General features: G+C 48.7%; 1 protein-coding gene across 8 annotated transcripts in view; it reads right to left on the bottom strand.

The window, feature by feature from the left end:
* Positions 1-26263, bottom strand: part of CSNK1G1 (casein kinase 1 gamma 1) — a 1083432-nt gene that overhangs the window by 663540 nt on the left and 393629 nt on the right. Inside the window, exon 1 of one of the 8 annotated variants that reach the window (XM_069624689.1) lies at positions 22823-22981. The exons of 6 other annotated variants lie outside the window; for them this stretch is intronic. The gene's annotated coding sequence lies outside the window, so the exon portion shown is untranslated. Of the gene's footprint in view, positions 1-22822; positions 22982-26263 lie in introns of those variants that run through there. One more of the 8 variants, XM_069624686.1, reaches the window with a different exon arrangement.

Below are 26263 nucleotides of genomic sequence, written 5' to 3'. Positions count from 1 at the left end.
GAATCTCCTGAGCAAGCTCCCACTCGTGAGAGATCGTGCTCTGCCTGCTCAGAGCATCCGCTGTCTGGTTGTCGTCTCCAGCCCGATGAACAGCCGAGATCGAAACTTCCTGCTGGATGGCCCAGAACTCGAGCTGCATCACCTCCCTGCACAGAGGAAGTGACCCTGCCCCCCCCCCTTTTTGTTGAGGTAGTGCATGGCCACTGTGTTGTCCGTTAGAATCAGGACACACTTTCCTCGCACAGTCGGCAGAATAGCCTTCAGGGCTAGCCCGATGGCCCTCAGCTCCAACAGATTGATATGGAGTCTGGACTCCAACGGAGACCAACGACCGCTGACTGTCAACTCGTTGGCATGAGCTCCCAATCCCGTGAGGGTTGCGTCCGTCACGATCGTCACCTCCGGCCAGGGCAGCCAAAATGGGGCCCCCTTCATCAGATTGCCTTCGACGGCCCACCACAGAAGGTCCTGGGCGACCGAGGGCGGCACCTGAACAGGGTCCAACATCCTGCCAGAGGACTGAGACCACTGGAGCTTGAGTGCCCATTGCAAAGATCTCATCCGCAACCTGGCCTCTGGCACCAGAAGAATGCAGGATGCCATGAGGCCGAGCAGTCTCAAGAACTCGGACGCTGGGAGAGTCTGGGCAAGTTGAAACTTGTGCACCATCTGCTGAATGTGAAGAGCCCTCACCTGGGGAGGAAAACACAGCCCCAGGGATGTGTTGAGCACTGCTCCAATGTACTGGAGCCGCTGTGTTGGCGTCAAATGGGACTTCTTTAAATTGAGGGAGAAGCCGAGCCTGTGAAGGGAGTGGCAGATGACGGACAGATGATCCAGGACTTGCTCGGGAGAGCTCCCCCTGATCAACCAATCGTCCAGGTAGGGGGAGACGTGAATCCCCCTTTCCTGAGATGCGCTGCCACCACCACCATGAGCTTGGTGAAAACCCTCGGGCGGAGGTCAATCCGAACGGCAGGACCCGAAACTGAAAGTGCGAGTCGCCAACCGCGAACCTCAGGTACTTGTGCTTCGGATGGATCGGCACATGGAAGTAAGCGTCCTTGAGGTCGAGAGACGCCAACCAGTCCTGAAGTTGAAGGGCCTGGAGGACTTGAGAGAGAGTAAACATCTTGAACTTGTCCTTCCTGAGGAGTTTGTTCAAACTGCGCAAGTCCATGATGGGTCTCAATCCCCAGTCTTTCTTCGAAATCAAAAAATAAGGGGAATACCATCCCTTGTTACTCTCCGCTACAGGCACCAGTTCTATGGTGCCTTTCTCCAGCAGTGCTTGAATTTCCTGCGCAAGGAGCGGATCCGGACTCTTCAAAGACGTTCCCAGGTGGATTGTCGTGAAGCCTCTGCCGAAAGGGAAGACAGTAGCCGTGGGTTATGATTTCCAGAACCCACACATCTGAAGTAATGGCACGCCACTCTACAAGATTCTGCAGCACCCTTCCCCCAACCTGCGAACCATGGGACCTGGCCTCATGACTGAGTGGTAGTGGTAGCGGCTGCGGCGTTGCCTGAGGGCAACGAGGCAACTGCCCGAGCGGCCTTGGCACCTCGAGTACCCTGTTTTCCACCTCTGGCACTCTTACGGTGGCCTCTTTGACGGACAGCTCCTCTCCCTTTACTGAAGGACGAGTAATAGCGAAAGGAACTTCCCCTCCATTGTTGTCCCCTAGGACGAAAAGGCGGAGGTTGTCAACTGCAGCGCCCACCGACTTTGCTGCAGCTTTGGAGGTCTGCAACCTCTCAAGGCTCTCGTCAGCCTTGCTGCCAAAAAGATGTTCACCGTCAAAAGGGCATGTTGAGGAGCCGGGACTGCACATCAGGAGCGAACCCAGACTACCGCAACCACGCAAACCTGCGTATTACGGTGCTCGCCGCCATGAACCGGCTGACACAATCTGCCATGTCCAAACCCGACTGAACGGCCTCACACATGGCATCCTTGCCATCCTGAACCATAGTAAGGAAACCATCCCTTTCGTCCCCTTCGGGAATACGTTCAGCCGCAAATGCAACACAGATCCACAGAGTGTGTGAAACGAGACAAGGCACATACGGAGTTGGCTGCCTGAAGCGCCATACCCCCAGAAGAAAACACTTTCTTTGCCCAGCCATCAAAACGTTGGTCGTCCCTATCCGGAGGGATGGTAGGGTACGAAGCCTGCTTTGCCGGGGCCGTAGCCACCTGCACCACCAAACCCTCTGGAGTGGGGTGCCTGGACAAGTAGCAGGGGTCGCTACTGGCTGGACGGTATTTTCGCAACAAAGACTTGCCCACTGCCGGGAGACTCTCCGGAGCAGTCCAAGCCGCCGCTGCCGCCCTTCTCTGCAGAGCCATATGAAACGGCAGTACCGGGTCAGTGGGGGGACCAAGATCAAGTATGTCCGTGAGATCATCCTGAACAAACTCCCCTGGGGGAGCTGACCATCCCAAGTACTCGGTGACCCGAGACATAAGGCGCCGGTACGAAGAATCGGCATGAGTGCCAGGCTCCGGCCTACAAAACTCCGCCTCCGGAGAGGTGTCCAGTCCACTGGCATCATGCAGTGACTGCCTCAGGTCATCAAATTGGCTATGGCCCGAGAGAAGCTCATCTGGCACTGTAACCGGAAGCAAGCCTTCATCAGAGCCTTCATCAGAGCCTTCATCAGAGCCTTCATCAGAGCCTTCATCAGAGCCTTCATCAGAGCCTTCATCACCCTCTGAAATTACTCCAGGCGGTGAGAGGAATACCTTGGGACCAAAGCTATGCCTGACCTTAGCCAGAGCCTTTCTAGGGGCTAACCCTGTACCACAGGGCCCCTCCGACACCACCGCCTCGAAAGGCGTCGAGGGCGCCGAACAAGTCAGCGCCAAGAGAATCGGCGTCGAGTGAATCGGCGTCGACGTCAGCTGCAGCGCCGCCAGCATCAACGGCGTCGACAAAGGCCTCGAAGCCGGAGCTCCGAGCGTGACTCGACGACCTAGGCGCCGACAGCGTCGACGACCCCCTCGGAGGCGGAGCCTCGAGAGAGGTTGTCGACGACCTCGGCGCCACAGGCGTCGACGTCTTCCTCGAAGACGGCACAGGATCTCGGGTCTCGAGCGTGTCGAGGACCAGGACCTGTAACGGGCATGGCGAGAACGGCTACCCTTGTCCAAGCGGAACCTCTCCCGCGAGCCATGCCTTGCCGTCCACCCGAGCCCGAAGGCGTACAGGCGGTGTCTCTCGACCGGTGCTGACCGACCACACTCGGAGGCGCGGACGGACCGGTGCCCTGCGATTCGAGAATCGCCAACATTTTTTTCCTGAAGGAAGCCCATTCCTCTGTGTCGCTTACATGGTGGGATAAGCGACCTGCCGATGGGTGGAGTCCTCGGAAGAGAAAGCCGACCGATGCCGGCGCTTCCGGGAATGCCTCAAAGACGCATAGGAGTGGCGAGACCGACTCCTGGAAGGAGACCCACTGGACTTCGACGATGGCGCAGAGAGTCTCCTCTCAAGTCATCCGTCGAAAGACCCATAGACCTTGACTTCCGGGGCTTAGACACCCGACCTACCAACAACTTCTTGCACTCCCGCAAGGCTTTGGCCGTGAGCGACTGGCAGTCGACAGTCATCCGTATCGCGGGCCTCCCCGAGGCATCAGAGGCAGGCGTCGTGCAAGTCCGTGACCGACATCTTGGACCCACAGTCCCCGCATTTCTTGAAGCCCGGACGCGGGATGGAAGACTAGGTAGCCATCGTTTCACTAACAGGTTTTCACAAAAACCGAACAGGTTCAAAGGAACCGAGAAGAATACAACAAACTCAAAAGAGTCGAGGCGTACCGAGATTCACGAAGCGAACACGTTCGCGGAACTAACAGAACTGAGGCTACGGGCGTCGTGTGTCCTACTTATCACATCGGGTGACGTCGGCCGTCGGAGGAGGTCCTCGGGGACGGTGCATCGACGCTGAAAATTTTTTCGAAGCAGCACAGCTGTGGACATTACCCGTCAGATATGGAATACGTCGGAGGACCCAATACCCTAGACCTGGAGACTGTATTACAAACCCAACAATCCATACCGCGGAAAAGAAAAAGAAGCCACCGGGATACCACTAGCCCCTGATAGAAGAACAAGTTACTTACACATGGTAACCTTCTTTCAACTGGATGTTCCTCCAACGTATTCCTTATCTTTGATATTTCCATATCCAGCTTGCTGCTTCGGAATTTTTTTCCACTAGAGTGCGCTGTACGTCAATGACTGTCGAGTTGATGCCCCTCGAAGGCCTGCTGCACGTCAATGATTGTCGGGTTGATGCCCCTCGAAGGCCTGTCTCGATGTTGACATCAATGGTATAAATGGTTGGCCGCAGCGTGCGTTGGTCAGTTCCATTTGGAAGAGTTAGGTATTGTGTAGGATGCTACTACCCTTGAGGGAGCACAGACTAACTACAAGGGAAGTTTTACTGCGGGGAAAGGATGGGAGGGGCGATGAGGAATACGTGGGAGGAACATCCAGTCGAAAGAACGTTACCATGGGTAACTAACTTGTTCTTCAAATGGATTGTCCCCTCCCAAGTATTCCTGATCTTTGATTGACACCCAAAGCAATAAATTATAAAGGAGGAGGCAGTACAATTTGTATCTTTTAAGTATGCACATAATGCAATACTGCCTTTCCAAATTTAGTTTCCTGGCTAGTGGAGGAATCCAAGCTATAGAATCTAATCAAGGTTTGTGCAGACAACCATGTGGCAGCTGCACAAATGTCTTTTACTGGAACTCCCCTTTGAAGAGCTGACAAAGCTGCGATACCCCTGGCAGAATGTGCTCTCAGATGTTCTGGAGGGTCCCCACCTGCCAATTTGTAACATTCAATAGTTAGAATAATCCACATTGAAATGGTCTGCTTGGTGATGGCTAGACCTAGCTTGTGACCTGTGTATCCCACAAATAATTGGTCCGTTTGTCTTAACTTTGCCAGACTGCTAATACAGAGACTCAAAGCATGCTTGTGGGTCAAGTCTGTGAAGCCTTTCTTCCTCTTTCCCCGGATGAAGAGGAGGGCAAAATGAAGGCACGGTTATCTTTTAAGTAATACGAAGTTCCGACACCACCTTTGGGAGGAAATGTGGCTTCACCTGTACAACAACTTTATCTGTATGAAAGACAGTGTGAGGGATAAAGCTTGTAACTCGTTCACCCGCCGTGCAGAAGTTATTGCCACTAGAAAAACAGTTTTGAAGGTAAGGAATCTAAGCGGGCACAAATGAAGGGGTTAGAAAGAGTACCCATTAGAAATGTTAAGACTAAATTTAGGTCTCACAGGGGGACTTGAAAAGGAGTTGGGGGGGGGGGGGGGGGGTGGGTGAACATTGGTCAACCCTTTAAAAAATTGAATAACCAAAAGGTATTTTGAAGTATGAGGGCTCGGGGGGCGCTGTTGCACACGTAGAAAATGGCCGCCTAAACCCGCTGCTCCATCACCACATGATCCTGCGCTTGAAGATCCGTTCATAGGCCGTCTAGAGGGCTGAAACCTGCTGTAGTGGTTGCCGGTGAACTCATCCAGAACTTGTAAAAATCTGAGCCTGCTGCGGTACCGGACTGCTGAGATCTGGCCATCAACAAACCCGCCGGCGCGAGCATCGGGGTCGTGCCAATGCGCGGCACCAGGGGAATCTACCGGGCGGCCGTGGTTGCTGAGCGCTGCAGGCTGCGAGTGGGCGGAGTCTATGCTGGCGGCTCGCGCCCAGCCCTGCTATCCGGCCCGCGCTCTTCACAAGGTGGCGGTTGGAGGTGCCCGTCGATCCTGTGGAAGCCCCGGCTCTAATCTTGCCCTTGGCGCCGACCTGCTTGATACTCGACTCCCCTTGATCGCGGAGTATCGTGGCTCCCGCCCAGGCATAGACCCGCAGGCAGCAGAGCTGGACAATCAAGTAAGTGGCCAGCGAGAGTTGGGAGGGGGGACTTGGTGTGCCAGTCTTGCCGCGGAGGCTGCTCCTCACGGCTCCCTGCCGTGTTTCAACACATGAAGCGCTTTTATACGCTGGATGCCCCCGGCAGACATTTCATCGAGCTCTGCTAATTTGGGGTTGGGGTCTTCCTGATCCCTGCCCACCTCTTCAGGCCTGTAAACACTCCATGAAGCCGATTGGGACACAACGGGCAGCTCGGCGAGCTCAGCCATTTTTTGGCTAAAGTGGTGCCTCGCCGCCGCCATACCGCTGCTATGCAGCCTTTTATACACCCTGCAGGCTTGGCCGAACCTCGTGGTTCTCCTATACTGACCGTGACGCTTGAAGTTACGCTGGCCCTCGCCCACGGTTTGGACCCTCCTGAGCTTTTGTGACATACCCAATATACACACGCGACTCGGTGTAGGCATGAGGGAGCCAAGCAAGTCAAACAGGGCATCCAAAACCCCCGCTGGCAGGAAGAAGGGCCCTACCTATGGACAAGTTTACCAACACGGCTAGTCACGCTGTGATGGTGGACACACATCCGGATGAGGGTGCTCAAGGTAAGCAAGACGGGATGGATAGAGAAGATAAATTGACCACACTAATACAAAACGGATTCCTTGCAGTGAACACTAAGCTGGATGAAATAGTTGCCACCATCGGCTCCTTGAGAGCCAGAATAGACAAGGAGAGTGCACGTGTCACAGAGACTGAGAGCAGGATAAGTGTATGAAGATACTATTGCTCACCACAGTCGAGATATATCCTACATCAAAGACACGATGAACAAACTACAAGCAAATGTGAGGACCTCGAATCCAGGTCAAGGAGGAACAATGTCCGCGTGGTCGGAGTGGTGGAATCCTTCGGCAGGGGCCAAATGGAGAAACATGTGGAAGAACTTTTCAAAACATTATTCGGGCCCGAATTGCTCTGAGCATTTCCTGGTGGAGAGGGCGCATCGTACTCTAGCACTGGTAACCAAACCAGGAGCCCCGCCACGTACAATAATTGCCCGCCTCCTGCATTACAGAGACAGGGATACAATCCTTCGATTGGCACGGGAGGCCGGTACACTGCAATATGAGGGGAACCGTATACATATATACCCAGATATCTCTGCTTCTGTCCAGGCAAACAGACACTCTTATGAACCGGTCAAGAAACTCCTTAGAGCACAACAGATCACGTACGCCTTGATGTTCCTGGCCAAAATGAGAATTCAGCATGTAGAAAGAGCACACTTTTTTGAAAACCCGTCTGAAGCCCCGTCTTATATAGAGTCCTCTATTCCCCTCCCTCCAAGAGGAGGGGAGGGGGAACGACCTGCGCCGAATAGACGCCGGCCGGCAGACTAAGATTTGCGCACTCTATCTGGTTGCAACTGGTATGGGCCTTACTTCAGGGTCCCTGGTAAATTGATACAAAAGATGGCCATCTTCTGTGTTTGGTGGTGGATGTGAGCCGGGGATGGCAGTCATGTGAGGCAACATGACTACCCTGGGAATATTCCATAAATTGAGGGACAGACATCGTCAAGTTGGGGGCGACGATGAGGCTGGTGGGCGGGATAGGGAGTTTGGATTGGGGTGTTAATGCAATATCCCATGGTTTGAATTGGGGAAGGCCCCCTACGTTATGGCACCTTGCTCTGGGAGGGCTATCGGGGGAACTGGTTATAGGTTATTGGTTAAACAAGTGGTCTGTGAGATTCTGACACAATCCATGTTATTTGAAAGATACATCCAAGAGGTTGGAGATGCTATTCGAACATTTCTACGTAAGACTTAGACCACGTATTAAGGGTTAAACTGTTGTCATGGAATGTAAGGGGACTGAATAAATCGGTTGAAGACTTAGGGCCTCATTACGACCCAGGCGGTAAGTTACCGCCTGGGCCGTGACTTTACCACCATGGCGTAAACTACGTTTACGCCATGGTGGTTGGCGGACTTACCGCCCCATTCCGAGGTCGGCGGGGCGGTAAGTCCCCAATCCCCATTTACCCTTCCCCATTCCCATTTTTGCCCCATAGGGCATAATGGGAGTGGGGAAGGCGTTAATTACGCCACCGTAAATTACGGTGGCGTAATTAACTCCATGGTCCCTTAGCGCCATGGATTTTAACACCCGCTAAAAGCAGGTGTTAAAAGCGCCATGGCGCTAAGGGACCCCGTAATTGGCGGTAAGGGGTCGGCGCAGCTAACGCTGGCGCTAACCCCTTACCGCCAGGGTCGTAATGAGGCCCTAAGAAGTTTGGAAATTATATTGTCAGGCATGGCGCTCAAATTGTTATGCTGCAAGAAACGCATACTGTTCATACTAGTAATGAGTGCATACTTCCCGGCTGAGTCAAATCCAGGTTTTGTACACACTACTCATCTCAGTCGAGGGGTGTCGCCACGCTCATACATCCAAATCTGGGATTTCGCCCCGATGGCCATAAGTTAAATCCCCTTGGTAGATATGCTCTGGTGTGGGGCTCGACTGCAGGACAGCGGCTGCTACTGGTAAACACATATGGCCCGAACATTGATGACCCCGCCTTTTATACTAATATATACCAATTGCTATCTTCCATTGATATTCCTACTATAGTCAAGGGTGATGCATTCAACATCGCTATGGACCCTTAACTGGACAGATCCAGCACGGTCGTTAGAGCACCAAGTAGGGCTGTTCTAACTTTACGACATATCCTTTCCCAGCTCTCCCTCGATGGCGCCTGGCGAGTGATGCATCCGAAAGGAAAGGCCTACACATACTACTCTTCGGTTCACGATTCCGAGTCCAGAATTGATTATTGGTTTGCTTCCCCCGCTATGCTTGCTGTAACAAAGTTGTGTGAGATACTGCCCCGTACACTATCTGACCACTCCCCGATAACACTTGAGGTTGTAATTCAAACTGCCCTAGATCTCCCAGAAGATGGAGGATGCCCGGGGGTTGCTGAGTGACCCTGGGGTGGTGGAGGGGCTACACACCGAAATTGCAGAGTTCCTCGAAATTAATATGGGCTCAGTTGATAGATGTTCCACGGTATGGGAATCCTTTAAGGTCTGGGCTAGGGGGACGCTGCTATCCAAATCTGTGGGTCTCCTGAAAGGGGTTAGGGCTGACCTGACCCAAACTGAGGGCGAACTGGGGAAACTTGACGAGTACGCTCGTACACATAAGGCCATACTAGCTGGAATACAACATCTCCAGGAATTTGGCAGACTAGCTGCGAGGGAAGTACAGTAATGTCCAAGCCCGTAAATATGGTGAAGGTAAAGCGGGGAGGACACTGTCTAAATTACTAAAACAGGACAGGCACCCCAATCGAATTACTAGTATACAAACGTCTGGCGGAGAGGTTGTACTGAATGAGAGTGAGATCAATATTGAGTTTGCTAAATTTTATCAACAGCTGTATAGCAATAGAGACACTAAGACGATCACGGAAATCAGGGCATACTTGGAGACGCTGACAATGCGAAACTCCCTGAAGAGACCCGCCTGGCAATGGACCAACCTCTCACTACTGACGAGCTTTCTGAGGCGATTAAGGACTTGGCATCCAATAAAGCCCCAGGACTAGACGTCCTGGGTGCTGAGTTTTACAAGGAGTTTAGTGCGGCACTCGTTCCATTGTTATTGCGGGTTTGGGAGGAATCCCTCCAATGTAAAATACTGCCCCCGTCCATGAGAGAGGCCCTGATGAGTGTTCTCCCTAAACCACGCCGCCCGCCCCAGGACATGTCATATAGGCCACTATCTCTTCTCAACACAGATGCCAAGATATTTGCAAAAGTACTGGCCAGTAGGCTTCTGCCGGCAGTTCCTACACTTGTACACCCTGACCAGAATGGGTTTATCCCCACTAGATCTACGGCTCTTAACCTTCGTAGGCTCTTTGGTATTATGGCCCAAATAGACCCGGGCAGAAACGCTGTAGCCGTATCATTAGACGCAGAAAAGGCCTTCGATTATGTGTCGTGGGCCTACTTGCTGGCAGTGCTGGAGGCATTTGGTGTTGGCCCTAACTTCATTAGATACGTGGAATTCCTCTACACGGAACCTGGGGCACGGGTATTGACCAACCAGTCAATTTCGGATTTGTTTTTATTGGGAAGGGGCACCAGGCAAGGCTGCCCATTCTTGCCCATACTATTTGCCTTGACAATAGAGCCAATGGCTATAGCGGTCCGACTGTGACTCTCTAACAAGGGCATCAACCTTAAAGGGGCTACTCAGCTTATCTCGCTATACGCGGACAACCCGCTTTTATATATCCGTGAACCAGAAAACAACTTAAAACCTATTATGGCTGAGATTCAAGAGTTCACCGCACACTCGGGGTACTCCATAAACAGAGACAAGTCGGAGGTTTTCCCCCTCACACCGTCAGCCGGCTGCCCCGGCTCCATGTGTGGTCTGAAGTGGTCTGGGGAATCCATCCAATATCTGGGGATAATTGTCTCACGCGGGAAACACACGCTGTACACAGACAACTACGATGCCACACTACAGGCCTTGAAGACTAAATTGCTGTTATGGGACCGCCTGCTGATGTCTTTGCATGGTAGGATAGCAGTCCTAAAAATGATAGTCCTGCCCAAGCTATTATACCTATTCGTGAACATCCCGATATGGCCGAGAAGACCCTTCTTTAATAAACTTAGGTCTATGGCAACGACCTTTCTTTGGAATGGGAAGACTCCAAGAGTAGGGTGGGAAAAACTAACTGAACCGTACTCCACAGGCGGCTTAGCAGCACCTAACTGTGAACTGTATTATGTTTCCCATGCCCAGTTCTCGAAATATTGGTATTCCAAAGACTAGGCCCCCCCGCCCATATGTGGAGGTAGAGGAGCTCACCACTTCCCCCACAAACATACAGTCCGTAATCTTTGATGCACACTACCGGGACTCATGCAACTTCAACCTGGTGAGCTGTACAACTGGCGCATGGAAAGCTATATTTAAAAGACTGGGAGTACTGGCCCCGTATAATCCCGAGGTTTCCCTCTGGAACTACCCTAACATGCCACCAACACACAACGCCAGCCTACGTGAGGCCTGGGATCCCAGTGGAGAGATGAGACTGGGGGATATGTTTATAGATGGGAAGTTTGCGACCCTTCAGCTGATCATGGGGGTGCTTGGCAGGGGCCCACTTAGCACACTGCAATACTATCGTATGAGATCGGCCTTCCAGAGGTGCTGGGCGTCTTTCCCTGATGAACCCCCTACGCACCCATGTGTGCAGATGATAACGGCTGGCGACCGATTGGGGGTGTCCAGTCTGTACACTGGAATACAGGCACACACACCCTCGACCAACCTGATCAAAGGTAAATGGGAAAATGATCTTCAAATCCCTATAGACGATAAGACCTGGGAAAGGTACCGTTGCCTTACCAAGCCTGAACGCTGGGCTACGCCTAATACAATTAAAAATTATAAACAGATTGCACTACACCCCGGCCAAAATAGCAAAGTTTGTTCCAGATAGTCCAGGCAAATGTCCCAAATGCAAGGCGGATCAGGCTGGTTCATTCCACATGTACTGGGGCTGTCCGGTGGTGGCTGCCTTCTGGAGGGAGGTGGCGGATATCCTTGAGGAAATTACACAAATCCCCTCGGCATGGACCCCACAGAAATATTTATTCGAAGATATAGGCAAGTGCTCTGAAAAAAACAGAAGACTATTTAATGTCTCGTGCGCAGTTGCCAAAAAATGTATTCTACAACAATGGAAAAATGCTGCGCCACCCACTGTAAAGCAGTTCCGCTGGGAATTGACATATGTAAATGAGGCTGAAGAACAGTTTATCCTCACCCACCCATCGGCTAGCAGACCTAAAGATATTTGGGGGCCCTTCAGAATGTTTTTGTGGGATATGATCTCCGATGAAGATGAAGCTATGTAAATGTACCACCTTGATGAGATGTATGATATCTGTACCGATTTTCTACTTTGTCATGTTTATTTCTAGTTGTAAGTTAAAGCTGTAACTGTGTTATGTATCTTCTGGACCACTAATTAAAAAAAAGTGTTCAAAAAGAAATGTATGAGGGCTCCTCAGCAGTGTGTTCGTTTAAAAATGGACAGCGCTGCCAGGTAACCCTTAATTGTGCCGATCTGGAGTCCTAAATTTGCTAGTAGTAAAAGGAAAGTTAAAACAGTCAATGTATTGCATGAAAAAGATTTTTATCTCTACACCAGCTGCAGAACTTGTTCCAACAGCAGCAGTATAGTCATTTGGTTGCTGGCCTTCTAGCCGAAAACACCTCCATTATGTTGTCCAGGAGGTTCCAATCTTTGTACCTCAGCCTTTCAGAAACCATGCATGAAGGCTGAGTGTCCTGGTATCCAGATGGGAGAACCTGACCCTCCTCTCGCGAGAGAAGATCTTTTGTGAAAGACAAATCGGAGGACAGATTGACTTGTCTAGAAGGTCCGGTTACTACGTTATCCTGGCCCAACCCGGGACAATTAGGATCATGGTTTTCCTGAACCTTCTCAACCTCCTTATTACATGAGAAGTGATGGGACTGGAGGAAGTGCGTAAAGGAGTGGATATTCCCAGTCCACCACAAACTCATCCTCTAGAGCTCCTCTCGGGGGAAATTCCCTTGAGCAGTACAGTCCGGAAAGCCTTTTGGCATTCGTTGCGAACAGAACCACTTGAGGGGTTCCCCAAAGAGCAAAGATCTCATGCAGGGCTTACTAAGCTAGTTCCCACTCATGGGATACTGTGCTCTGCCTGCTCAAAGCGTCCGTCGCCGTGTTCATCTCTCCGGCTAGGTGGACTGCTGACAGATTCCTTCATGTATTGCCCAAAACCAGAGCTGCATTGCCTCCCTGCACAGTGGTAGTGACCCTACACCCACCTCTTTTGTTGAGGTAGTGCATGGCTGTGTTGTCCGTCATCAGGACATTCTTTTCCCCGTAGAGAGGGCAAAAAGGCCTTCAGCGCTAGCCTAATTGCCCTCAGGTCTAAAAGGTTGATGTGTAGTTTGGACTCCGATGGAGAAAAACAACTGCTGATGGTCAAATCCTTGGTATGGTCTCCCCAGCATGCGAGTGAGTTTTCCACCACTACCGTTATCTCAGGCCATGGTTGCAAAAAGGGTTCTCCCGTCAAGATGTTTTCTCGAGAAGCCCACCATTGAAGGTCCAGAGCAACTCTGTCTGGTATTTGAAGGAGATCCGACATCTTTCCCGAGAATTGTGAGGACTGGGTCCCGAGAGCCCACTGGAGGGATCTCATTCTCATGCAGGCCTGAGGCACCATAAAGATGCAGGATTCCATCAGGCCGAGCAACCTCAGAAAGTCGAAAGTTGGAAGATATTTGGCATTTTGGAACTTTGTCACCATCTGAAGAATGTCTTGAGCTCTCACTTCTGGTGACAAGGCTTTTCCCCAGAGATGTGTCCAGGATTGCTCCAATAAACGGCAGTTTTTGAGATTGCATCATATGGGACTTCTTGGAGTTGAGGGAGAAGCCCAGCCTGTGGAGGGAGTGGCAAACAATATCTAAATAATTCTGAGCTTGTTCCAGGGAACTTGCTCTGATCAACCAATCGTCCAGGTAGGGGTAGATGTGAATCCGCCTCTCCGGAGACTCGCTGCCACAAACGCCATTAGCTTGGTGAAGACCCTCGGGCGGAGGTTAGCCCAAATGGCAGAACCTGAAACTGATGGCGAGAGCTGCCACTGGTGAACCTCATGTACTTTCTGTGCCTCTGAAAGTAAGCATCCTGAAGGTCCAGAGATACCAACCAATCCTTGATTTAGAGGGCCTGAAGGACCTGAGAAAGTGTAACCATCTTGAACTGGTGTTTCCTTAGGAACTTGTTCAATTCTCTCAAGTCCAAGATGGGTCTCATTCCTCCGTCCTTTTTCGGAATTAGAAAATATGGGTAGTACCAACCCTTGTTCCTCTCCGCCGCAGGTACCATTCTATAGCACCTTTCTCTAGAAGGTCCAACATTTCCTGCACAAGGAGCAGGTCTGGAAACATCAAAGAGTTATTCCCCCGGTGGATGACTCTGGAGTGTGTGGGAAAGGCAGGCAATAACCTTGGGCAACTGTTTCCAATGCCCAAGCATCTGAATTGATAGCCTGCCATTCGGTCAGATGTTGAATTAACCTGTCTCCTACTGATGCAACACCTCAGAGGGGTTTTGGGGCGGCTGAAGCAGATGCTGAGGGTAAAGCAGCACCTGCAGGTGCAGACTTTTGAGCTGGCGGTCCTCTGCCTTTTCCGAATGCTGAGTAATAGAGAAAGAACCTACCCCTCCAGAGCATACCTGTAGGGCGGTTTGGAGTTGGTCTAATTACAGCTCCAAGGGATTTGGCCGCCGCTTCGGAAGTTTGCAACTTCTCCAAACTTTTTTTTTTACCAAAGAGATGAGTCCCGTAAAAGGGCATATTCAGAAGTCTGGATTGCACATCAAGAGCAAATCCAGATTTCTGCAACCACGTGAATCTGCGGATTGTGGTGCTAGCCACCATGGCTCTGTTGATGCGGTCAGAGTCGAGACCGGTTTGGAGGGATTCACACATCGCATCCTTCCCGTCCTTGATAATATTCAAGAAACCGTCTCGTTCCCCCCCTTCTAGGAGACGGTCAACCGTCATTGAAGCACAATCCCAAAGGGTGTGGCTAAATCTTGCCAGCATGCATGTGGAGTTTGCAGACTTTAGCGCCATGCCGAGAAAAAAACTTTCTTAGCCATAGCATCAACCTTTTTATCGTCACGATCCTGCGGGATATGCAGTTTGTCTTCCTGACGAAGTTGCAGCTTGAACAACCAAGCTTTCTGGGGTTGGATGTTAAGACAAGTATGGAGGGTCTGCACATGAAGCTCTATATTTTGCTGACAGTTTCTTACTGACTGCAGGAATAACCTCTGGTGTTTCCCAATTGCTGGACACTTTTCTGTAAAGCCTTGTGAAAGGGTACTATAGGATCTTCTTGTGGTCCTCTATCAAGTATGTCCGTGAAGTCATCTTGTTCATATACAGGTGCAGGCCGAAACCACCCCATATATTCCATGACCCTGTTCATGAGTGACCTATAATTACTCTCAGCATGTTCCCCTGGTTCAGGTTTGCTCAAATCTATCTCTGGGGAGGCATCTATTCCGCTTGCTTCCTGCAAATCTTTCAATCGGACCTCTTCTGGAATTAGTTCTTCTGGAATGTGAGGTCTAACCCATTCTAGATCAAAGGGTCTTTCTGTATCTGAATCCTCTCCCTCATAAATTGAGGACAAAGCTCTGAAATAATCAAAGTGTGGTAGAGCTGTAGCTCTTTTCCAATAAGGAAGGAGCTATAGCAGTCATTACAGGAGGAGTTAAACTTGTCACAGTCTATGTAGACGTCAGTGGCCTCGATGGATTTGAGATTGGCCTCAATGACGTCAATAGAAATCGACAACAGCTTCGACGAAGACGTCGAGGGGATTGCAGTGGTCGGCGTTGACAGGGTCGACGCACGAGGCAAAGATCTTGCTTTCAACGGAGGTGCCGAAGGCGTCGATGATGCAGTTCTCTGCGTCGATTTGCGAGTCGATAGTGCTGACGCGTTGCACGAAGAGGCTTTGACTCGACTTGAGGGTTTGTCACGCTCCGTGGAGTAGGTCTTGCAGAGGTTGATGACTCACGGCTTTTGTCTCTACCAAATTTTTCTCCTGGGGTATCGCCTTTACATGTCTCGAAGGGGGGCAAGGCTGTGTTCTCAAACATCATTTTTTTTTACAAAATTCCTCCCACTGAGACAGGGAGCCATTTTTGGTAGGGCACGTTACTCTCCGGTGAGCTGGAGAATGATGTCGAAGGTGATCTGGGATTCCTTTTTTTGCGGTGCTTCGAAGCTGATGAGTGATGCTATCCGCTCCGAGATCTAGATCTGGAGTTTTTTTCGTCAAGGAGACAGCAGTCTCGACTGAGGTAAATTTGGTAGGGGTAATGGATTTTTGGGCCTACCTCTCTCCAGCTTTCCTCTGCACTCCCTTAAGCCTTTTGCAGTCATCAATAGGCACTCTTCGCACTCCGAACAGGGATACTCTGGCCAGAGGCACCATAGACCGACCCTATGGGGGGGGGGGGTCTGTCAAGGACATCTTTGCCCCACAATCTGGACACTTTTTGAAGCCGGATCGGGGTGCAGATGGAGCCAAAGAGGCCATCTCGTATCGAGGAATCAAACGTTTTCTTGACAGAAACTCGAAGAATTTGTTCTCTTCACAGAACCGAGCGTCAAGTTCCCGAAGCTCATAAAGCGCAGAAAGACGGAACTGAATAGCCGCTGTGCGCAAATATTTATGCCACTGATGGCAAACATCGAGACAGAGGATCGAGGGACATCGATTGTCATCGACGCGCAGCACCCCCTACTGGAAAAAAAAAATCCTAACCAGCAAGCTGGATATGGAAATATTAAAGATAAGGAATACGTGGGAGGACACAATCCATTTGAAAGAGGAGGTTCAGTTAACTCAATTTTGCTGTCTCAAGAAGGCCATAGTGGAGGCTTGTGATTCTGGCAAACTGACCCTGGTGTGTCACCATGCTGCACACTGATGCTAGGTAGATCAGTATGGATGCCATTATGCGTGATCACAGGTTGTGGAGAGTGCGATGACATGTACAAAGGGGTGTCTCATGTCCCTCACTAGCCACATATCTACAACTAGATCTCGCTTTCCTGAACTAATCCAAAACATCACTTTCCAGCATGATTAAAGTTTTATCAATTCAAACCAACAAAAGTCTTCACAGCCCAAAGAAATTCCATATTTTAAAAAAAGCCGAAGAAAGCTATGAAACTCACTATCAAACTACTGCAACGAAGTACACCTGCATGTGCAAAGAAAAATTCTTCATTTACTTTTCACGAAAGAAAATACTTCCCTGCTAATCCTTCCATACTATTAGTACTGAGGTTATCTCACACAATACGTTATTAGTACCACCAGTAGCAGTAAGACTGCTGCTACCAGTAGTAGTTTTCAGTAGCAAGAGCATTGCTGCTAGAATTACAACAAACCGTGGTGGAGCTAGTAGAACTACCACTCCATTATTACCATTACTACTGTTAGCTGCAGAATCCCCACTACAGCATCAGAAGTAACTACTATTGCTACAACTAGGAATAATGGATTTTGAAGTAGTAGTATTGGTACTATTAGCAGTAGTGTTAACATTACTTCCACCAAAAGATGCAGTAGTAGAGGTACCACTGATAAAAGCACTACTTTGTCGACTGAAAACACCTGTGTATAGACACCATACAAATGGCCAATAAAATAAAAAAAAGACTAGTATAATTGATAGCAAATGTATACTATTTCTAGTGCACATAAAATAGCAGTAGGCCTACGAATACTAGATGTGCTAATACAGTTGCTTCCAGCATTGGCGCTACTGCAACTAATGGCAGTGGTACTTCTACCTTTACTTGTAATAGTACTACTGTGGATACCATGATTGCTATTATTACTACTACAGGTATTTGCAACAATATTACTGCTACTGCTCAGACCTGCAAAGTCTTCCACCAACAAGAAAACTTCCACAAACCATGGATCATTGTGAAGTAGTTTAAGGGGATTACTGCACCAAGATCATTTTTAAATTTGGATGCAAACTCTGCATGTGAAGTTCATTTGTGGCTGCATTGGACAATTCGACCCACATCGGTACCCCTTACAGATAAATAATGGCATCAGACAGGGTTAGTAGTAACCAAGGCCAACTAACAGAATAAGGAGAAAGGGTCGTCAATTGGAATTTGCAATTCTGACACAATCAAGTAATTAGCAAAGATGGTAGGGCAAAGTATGAGCAACATTGACCTGAGGAGACCGCAGCAATAACACCCATCCCACGAGCTTGCAATAGTGATGTCAAGGTGGGGGATTTGCACTACTCATGAATTGGCAGCAGACTTAAAACCCTACGTACATTAATAATTAATGTTGGCTGAGTGCAATATTGATAAAGCACAAAGATTTGACCTAATGGTTTCATAAAGTATTACCCAGAATATCACAGACAGTTCAGACAGAGCATTGCTAGTGTGTGCAACCAATCCCTACCACCAGTCTGTACATTTACAGCCCTCCCCTCAAAAGCAGATCCCTACTCATATCTAAAGTCCCACCATCCAAAAACCCCAGAAAGTGCCACAGCTCCAAACTCGATCCTCCTCACTACTTCACAGGCACATCTCCACAACCATCAACAGTCCCACTTGCACATCTATTCACGCCACCCACTCAACCAACTGGTTTTAGCTCCTGCTCAACAAATCTTAATTTCAAGCACCAACACGTCCATCCCGAATATCCCATTGCATTCATCTAGCATACAAGCTGCCGAGAAATGGACCTACCTGCCATCCTTACACATACACATGACCACCATCCTCACACTATGTGATGGATCACTCGGCACAGGACAGAGAAGAAAAAGAGGAAGCAAAGAGGATAAGTGAACAGGGCAAGGGTTAAAAGGGTCTCGTGGAAAAGTTGCAAACTTCAGAACCAGAAGATCCGAATTCCAATACCAGCTTCCACGCATGACAAAAATTGTGTAATCATTTGGTAGTTAATATAGTGTTTCATCCCGTATTGCTCTACCTTAAAGTGCCTTAATAGTTTGTCACCAATTACTCTATCGGGAGGAGGGTGCTGGTGAAATGCAGACCTGTGCCAATCAGTGTAAAGAAACCAATGCATGTATTCCCCCTCCCCCCCCCACTACCCTTCCAGGAGACTTTGCGGCACTTGACTAATTATCACAAGTAATCTTGGGCACATTTCTTGATCTTCGTCTCCACCGGTTTGTTTATCTGCTAAATGTGGGATTTCTTAAACTAAAAATGACACCAGTATAGAATTAAAAGGCAAAAGAGCAGGGATGTGGTTTTGTGAACAAACTGTGGAACCAACACATGTGGCTTCTAATCCTGGTTCACCACAGTTGACTAAAACTGATCTTGGGCACATTAGTTTAGTTGCCCGTACCACAGTTTACTACTACTACAGAAGAGGATGCAATTGTGTACAAGGCCACTGATTGAGATGCTCCATGTAGGAAATTTCAGAGCCAGGACAGCTCAGAGTTGTAAACACCAAATTGATCAAGGCAGCCGAACGAAATGATGCTGTCTACTTTGTCTAAAAGATCCAACTATACCAATACCCTGACACATCCACCATCTTCATACACCCTCCTGAGGTCATCCCCCATGGATAACGCACCGGCATCCGCATGCTGTAGCCTCTCTGAATGATGCCTGTTGATCATCCACTATATTGGCAGATTTGATGGGATTGGTTAATTGATGGGCAACAGCCACGTCGCCATTCTTAATTAGGAAAGGCAGTCCCATGATCGGCCAAAAGTATGCTGTGATGTAGGAACCAGATCCCTTGTCTGAATGAAATATTGCAGTATGTTATTTGGATGATGGCAATTCAGAGGCCAGTAATATGCTAACCTTTAAAAGGGCCTCTCTAACTGGGGTGAAATGCACAAGAGAATTTTAGCAGGGCAAAAATGCTGGAACGAAACGGATGGTGGACGTTTTCAAATCAAATTGACAGTGTCAGCCTGTTAATCGTCTCAACACGGTCTATTACTGTCACGTAAAGGGAATTTAAGCTGATTTTCTGTTCAACAGGAACTTTTTTAAAGAATGAAAACATGTATACACAGCTGTAATGAGGGATAAACACATTGTGCAACACGAAAACCTGAAGTAGTGAGCTTGGTACAATGAGAGAAATGAAAAGTGAAGATTACCTTTGGTTTTGTGCGGGGCAGTCACGCAGAGAGAAGGAGGGGCACGCAGCTATAATGCTTTGTGTGTTCAGTTAGAGGCCGTAGCAGCACAATTCAGAGACCGATTGTAAGTATTCTCTGCAGTAAAAGCAGGAAGTCCTGAATGCGTTTGTGGTGCCTTACTGTGAGCAAAGTTGGTTCTATGCGGAAACAGTTTGAGGGCATTGGAGGAAGGAACTGTAAAAGCTGCATGCCACAAATTTCTCTCAAATGGGTCATCCTGCATTGCGATGAAGCCCTTAAGGATACCTTGTGGAAGTAATCTGCTCTCACCAACTCCAAGGGTCTACACATGCAATGGCTGCTGGGGATTGAAGATGCGCAAAATCTGCGGTTGGCCCCAACCAGATCCAGGGTGTGGCAAAGCAATCACAAGCAGAAAGAAAAATGTGCATTTAGATGAACTTGTTGTCAGTAAGATACTACACTTCAATTAAGGATTGTAGGTGGCACTTTAGCACTACATGGTGCAGTAAATATTTTTGTTTAGACTACAGAGTGGTGTAGACATTTTGAGACAGTAATCCAATGCTCATAAGTGCCACTTTTACACCACCTATTGACGCTACTCATAACTTTAGCACCAAGCAGAATGAGCCAAAGCTATGTCACAGATCTAGGGGATGTGGCGATCAACAGACCATGTACACAGAAACCATTGCGCACAGGGGAGGAAGTGGGGAGAAGTCGTTATGCAAGAACATTGGACTCCACCTGGGACTTGGGAGGAGAATGAACAGCCAAAGAAGCTTCCCTCTTCACAGCCAGAACTGGTAGCTTTACAAATTGCTTGAGTAGTCAAGTTGGGAGGGAAGTAGTTTCGCTATCATACAGTGCAGGGTCTTCGTCCACTGCCACACTATGCCCATAAGATCCCCCCGGCTGACTTGAATCCTCGCTTTCCACTGTTGCGTGGCACTAGATTAACATGACCAAGTGCCTGAAAAACCAACGTCAGAGGCTTTCAAATTAGAGAAAATGCATTAGGTTTTCATGAAAAATGGGTATTTAATGCATTTTTATAGTGTGCCTTATCCAAAAAGGCAGAACTTTACAGCGAGTGAAAGCATGAAGGTTCAAAACCCACGATACATCAGAGTAATATCCGAACTTAAAAAAAAAACAATTTCAGTGTGAGAAAATATAAAGAAGCAGAATTATTTGTAGATCTGGTGGAAGACTTGCATTAGGTTGAAATTTGGCAGACTGGTAGGCTTAGCTGGCTCACACGTGTGCATAGATTTGAGCTACGAGTGCCACAATGCACTGCTCATTTTTACAAAGTATGTGCAGTTCCGTAGGACCCAGAGTTCACCCGGTCCAAGCCTTCTGGTTGAAGCACTGTTAAGCACGTTCATTGGTGGCACTGCCTAACCCAGATTGCTAGCTTCGATCAAGAAAAAGAAAATAAAAATTGCCACAATAAAGGAGTTACTTGAAAATCCAAATTCATGAAAGACCAGGACCACCACTATGTTAACTTTGAGGGGTTGGAGGGGAAGGACGGTTGGGGCTAAATCTATTTTCAACAGCTTCAAGAATTGCAGCACTCCAAGGACTTCCTTCATCCCCGCCCTTATCTTTCAGTCAAGAACTCAAGGAGGACCTTTTTCTTTACAGTAACGGAACACTGACTAGTGGAGGATAGCATTTAAATCATGCATATATAAAGTAATTTGTCAATCAGCTACACAAAGTCAGCTGGATTTCGTATTTGCAGCAAGCAGTGACGCGAACCTGGAAGGAAATGGAGCTTCCTCACAGCTGCAGTGTTTGTTACTATTACCTAGCACATCGAACTCATTATTGACCTCCACTCTGTCAAAGTTAAAAATGTAGTCAATCTTATTGCCACTATAGGCTAGCAGCCTTATAGACCATGGGAGGGGTCATTATCGCATGAGCTAAGCATCCATTCGAAACTTCTGGCCATTATCCCTCAATAAATACCCCTCCCTCAGCCCATAAAACTATAATAACATCAGGAGCAGCATGTTGGGTGCTGACCAGTCAAGCAGGATACTGGGAACGTAGGCAGTAATTTCTGATAGGTGGCGGCAATCCCAAGAATCCTAGTTGTCTGCACAGTGTGTGCTCTAGGTACTTGGTCACTGCTTTTTGCCACTGCGCTTTCCTCATTTCCACCCTGCCTGCATCCTCAGAGTCCCACTTCACTTATTCTAGATGCCCTGGCTTTCTCTGGCGTGAATAGCATTAGTGCACAGGAAAAAAGGGGCTCGCCAAAGGAGTCCAGCTTCTCTTAACTGTTGCCAATTGGGGGGGAGGGGGTGTGGGGGAGGGAGGTCGAGGGGCGGCGAGCCCCATGTTTAGTAATCGCTTCACGAAGAATCATTAACTCTGGTTGTGGTCAACAGAGTGGTGCCTGCTACACGAGCACCAAAGCTAAGTTAGGAGGAGGTTGAAGACATCTGTAAGAACTAGGACATAATGGCTGGCCACGGCAGTTGTCAGCCATCTTTTTCATCTTCTCAGTAAAAAAAGATGATATACATTCAAAATGCTCCTAAAACCAAAGCCTCAATCAACTACTTAAAATTGCAAAAGCTTCTAGAACAAATCGTGTAAACACGTGTGGGTGTACTGCTTCAATCAACTGCCTCACGGTTGCTGCTGTGCGCACAAAGGAGACCCGTGGGTAAAACTTTAGCCGATGGTTTTTTGCCGATACCCTGGTTCTAACCGCCCCTCACCTCCACAGCAAGTTCGGAATATTAAGAATCCGGAACATTACATTACAAACGAATGCAATGATTCCAAAGACGTAGCTCTGCGGGGATTGGTTTGGGGTGCATGACCGAAATCTCTTCTAGAGCGGAGGGCGTAAAAGGAAGTAAAAAGGTTCAAGAAGAACGGGGATTTGGTACTGAACAAATTGTTCTCGTCACGTTTGAGTTTGAAGCTTTGCTCTCAACAATGTATTTCATCTCAAATAACTTGATTAGATAGCAGAGAAGGTGAACAGAAGCGGCTACTTGGAAGCTCCGAATCGGCTTGGTTTACTTACAGACATGAAGTTGGAAGCACGCTGTGTGGTGTTCGGAACTCATGTCCACTGCACAAATGGCTGGCTTGCAGTGTAAAAGAACAGCCTCTCATCAGCCATCCCCCCCCCCCCCCTCGCCCATCTCACGCCCGTCTTCCAGGGGAGGCTGCAGAGCTGCTCAGTTCTCCAGCCGATGTAGACTAGTTTTATGACACGCCCGTGGATTGTGACGACACGACAGAAAGCAAGCATTAGACGACCACGCTTTATTATTTTCAAAAGAAGCAGCATCCCTACGGGGCAACTGCACACACATCACTTATCTGGCTAACTCCTCACACCGCCACCACTCTGCAAGATTGGCCAGACCTTGAGCACCAAGAACCTACAATCGTTTGTGAAGAGCTACAAAAAAACCTTAGCATGTTTTCCGATTCACGATCCATCATCCATTCCCAGGTATTTAAACCGATTTATAGCAAGACCCGAAAAGTGCGCAATAGGAGATCATTTGCGCAAAGGTCACGCATTAATTTTAGTGATTGCACGCCTCTTCAGTGAGAATACGGTTGGCATGCGCCCCACGGGGATATGGGGTGTGGGCGAGATTCGTGCAGAGCAGAAACCCAACAGGCTAGAACACCAGTCTAGTGTGTCAGCATTTGTGTGAACCATGTTTCACTGATGTTGGCTGGCAGGGCCGACCTTTGGGGCAGCAGCGCCCTGGGCGAATTGGTACCCTCCCCAAGTGCCCCTGGTCAACAGGGGGCGGGGCAAGGCTGATGTGAATAGGCTGTGCAGTGGTTTTCAAGACTTACGGCTCCCGTGCTGTGTCGCTCCGCACCAAGATAATTCCAAGTTATAGCCAAATGGTCTCACTTTGCAAATGTGATGAGCATTCCGAGCATTCCTTTTTATTTATATGTTAACACAGTACGACAAAATTACTACTGCCCTGGAGGAGTACATGGATGAGTAGGGGTTTCTAAACTCCCACTCGGCCCCACACTACTACTAGAACAGCAATGATCGTAATCAAAAGGTCAAATTGGCATAAAATGAAAAAGGTATACCGCTACCAAAATAACAAATGTCCAAATAAAAGGTTCAATAAAGAAACGTGACATAAAAAAAGTATTTAACACCAACAACTCACCCCTATAATCAAAGATGGATTGGTACTGGCGAATCGCGCTTTGCCTCTGTAATTATAGTAGCACAAAAATATTATAAAGACAAATCAGTCTGGTCAAGTCAAGTGTGTTGGGTCCTGTAAGAGGGGCGTTCTTGCGTGGAGAGGCAAGAAGCAAAACTTGAAGGGTTGACTGCAGATTGGAAAACCTTGTGTTCGGCATGCTGGTATTTTTTTTAGGCAAAATTTTGAGAGAGCAATTAGGCCACGCGTCAATACTGGTACAACCTCCCCGTACCCTCAAGTGTATATCTTCTGCTTGCTTTACTACTAATTAGGTTTGCCCTAGAAGCAGACAAGGATAGTGTTGTTGGAGAGCTGTAGGACAAGTTCTTGGCAAGTTTAGGGTTCAGATGGCGTTGGCGTGTTCAGGGGAGGGGGGGGGGGGTACTACTTGGATTCACCGGCAGCGAGAGTGGCTAGTCTGTAGTAGAATGGTCAGCATGTTAGCGAGTGAAACAATTCAGCCACATGTGGCAAGTCAAAAGGTTGTTTTCCATGGCATGAAGAGGCCTTCTAGCCATCACCTCTTGTTTCGCTGTGGTCACCCCGAGTGGGGCGGGAATGCCCAGACGTGGGTACCGTGCCTGCTGAGCCTAGAGACCCAATCTACTCCTCACTGATGAGGCCCAACAAGGTCAAAACATGTTTGGGGATGCTTTTGGTCTGGTGCAGAAGGGATGTGATCAAGCAGTTCAGGCTAGACTGCCCCTTTTGGGGTGGGACAAGCATGCTTTGCATATGGTTTTTCCTTTAATGGCTTGGCAGGCGAAGAATGATGGGGTGGAGGGTTGCCCAGAGCAATGCCAGAGGTTAAGACGAATTCTAAACCTTCGAGCCATCACCTCTTGTTTTACAAGAGGCACATTAAAGCATTTCAAAGCACAACAGGTCCTCCTTCCCACACCTCTACCACCGCCCTCTGCAGACATCTCCCAGCTCTCATAGTTCCACACCACAGTGTCCAACAATGATGGGCAACTAGCCAGTGTCAGGATTGGGGGGTGGAGAGAGTTAACTGGGAATTCTGCTCATTACCCTAAGGGGCTGGCTAAAGGTTCTGGGAGGCATGTACATTTAATTTCTCAAGGAGCTACCCAGAATAGCGTGGCATGGTCAATGTATCAAGGTGAATTTTATTTATGTCTGCTGTGTGTGTGCTTGCCGTCTGCCCCAAGACCCACCGCCAGAAATCTTGATTGTGCGGTTTTTGGGTACTATCCTTGCATCAAACTCTGATCCACGCTAATCTGCAAAATATCTACACCAGAACATCAGAGGGGGAATGACTTGCACTGCAGTCCAGGTCTATTGTGGATGTCGTGACTTGAAATTTAATGATCCTACTGTAAAACTGGCAAGTGTGGCTTTGGAGATACTGGTTAAAGTTTCATATAGAATCAATTGATATAGCGCATCAACCCCGTGCTCACCAAATCAGAAGTACCATGTGTTAGATACTGTTGCAGCGCACTGAAAAGTAGTGTTGGATGCTGTTGCATGGGTTGTGGGTACCCATTGATGGTGTGAGAGCATGAATGCAGTGAGCTGCATGTTTAGTTGTGCCTTTGCATGTGTTGTAGGGAACCCTTTGATGGTGTAAAGGCATGTGATGTCTTGGGATGGGTTGTAGGCAACCCATTGACGATGTTTGGGCATGTGGGTACATGCCTGCGAGTATTAGCATGGGTTGGTGGTAACCCATTTGTGTTGTGGGGGCATGTCAGGTTCATGTCTAAGTGTAGTAGCACGTATTTGAGGTAACGGTTTTAGGAATGGGTGTTTGGCAGGACGTTGCCTGCATTCTGTTCGCGGAACGAGAGTGGTGGGGATGCCCTCATTTCTTGGTGTCCGATAAGTGTATTTCGTGGTAGGTTGACCCCAAGGTTACCTAGTGGTATGTGCCGCCCAAGCTGGGAGAAAACTTGGATAGGGTTTTCTTTTGGTAATTTGATTTGCTGGGAGTGGCGTTTTTGTGGTACTTTCCTATGATTTTAGGGCAAATTTGACTTTTACATTTAAGTGCCAGAGGTTGTCGTTCGTAGTGTGTTGGGTTGAGACTTGACTGCTGATGGCTCAGTTTGGAACGGCTGCCAAGCTGGGATCAGTGTATGGGTACTTGGATAGGAATTCCTCCAGTTGTAGTGGCCCTTGTGTGAATGAAGTGTGAGTGAGCTTCTGGTTGTCTGGTATGTGTGTGCGTTCTATGGGTCCTGGTGTCTTATCACTATCGGTCTGGGTGGATTGTGTAGCAAGTTAGTTCTCGCTTC

This window comes from Ambystoma mexicanum, chromosome 11, assembly GCF_040938575.1.
Source record: "Ambystoma mexicanum isolate Mex_15411 chromosome 11, UKY_AmexF1_1, whole genome shotgun sequence".
NCBI lineage: Eukaryota > Metazoa > Chordata > Amphibia > Caudata > Ambystomatidae > Ambystoma > Ambystoma mexicanum.
The sequence above is the reverse complement of the archived record's forward strand: the minus strand, read 5'-3'. Positions and strand labels throughout refer to the sequence as shown.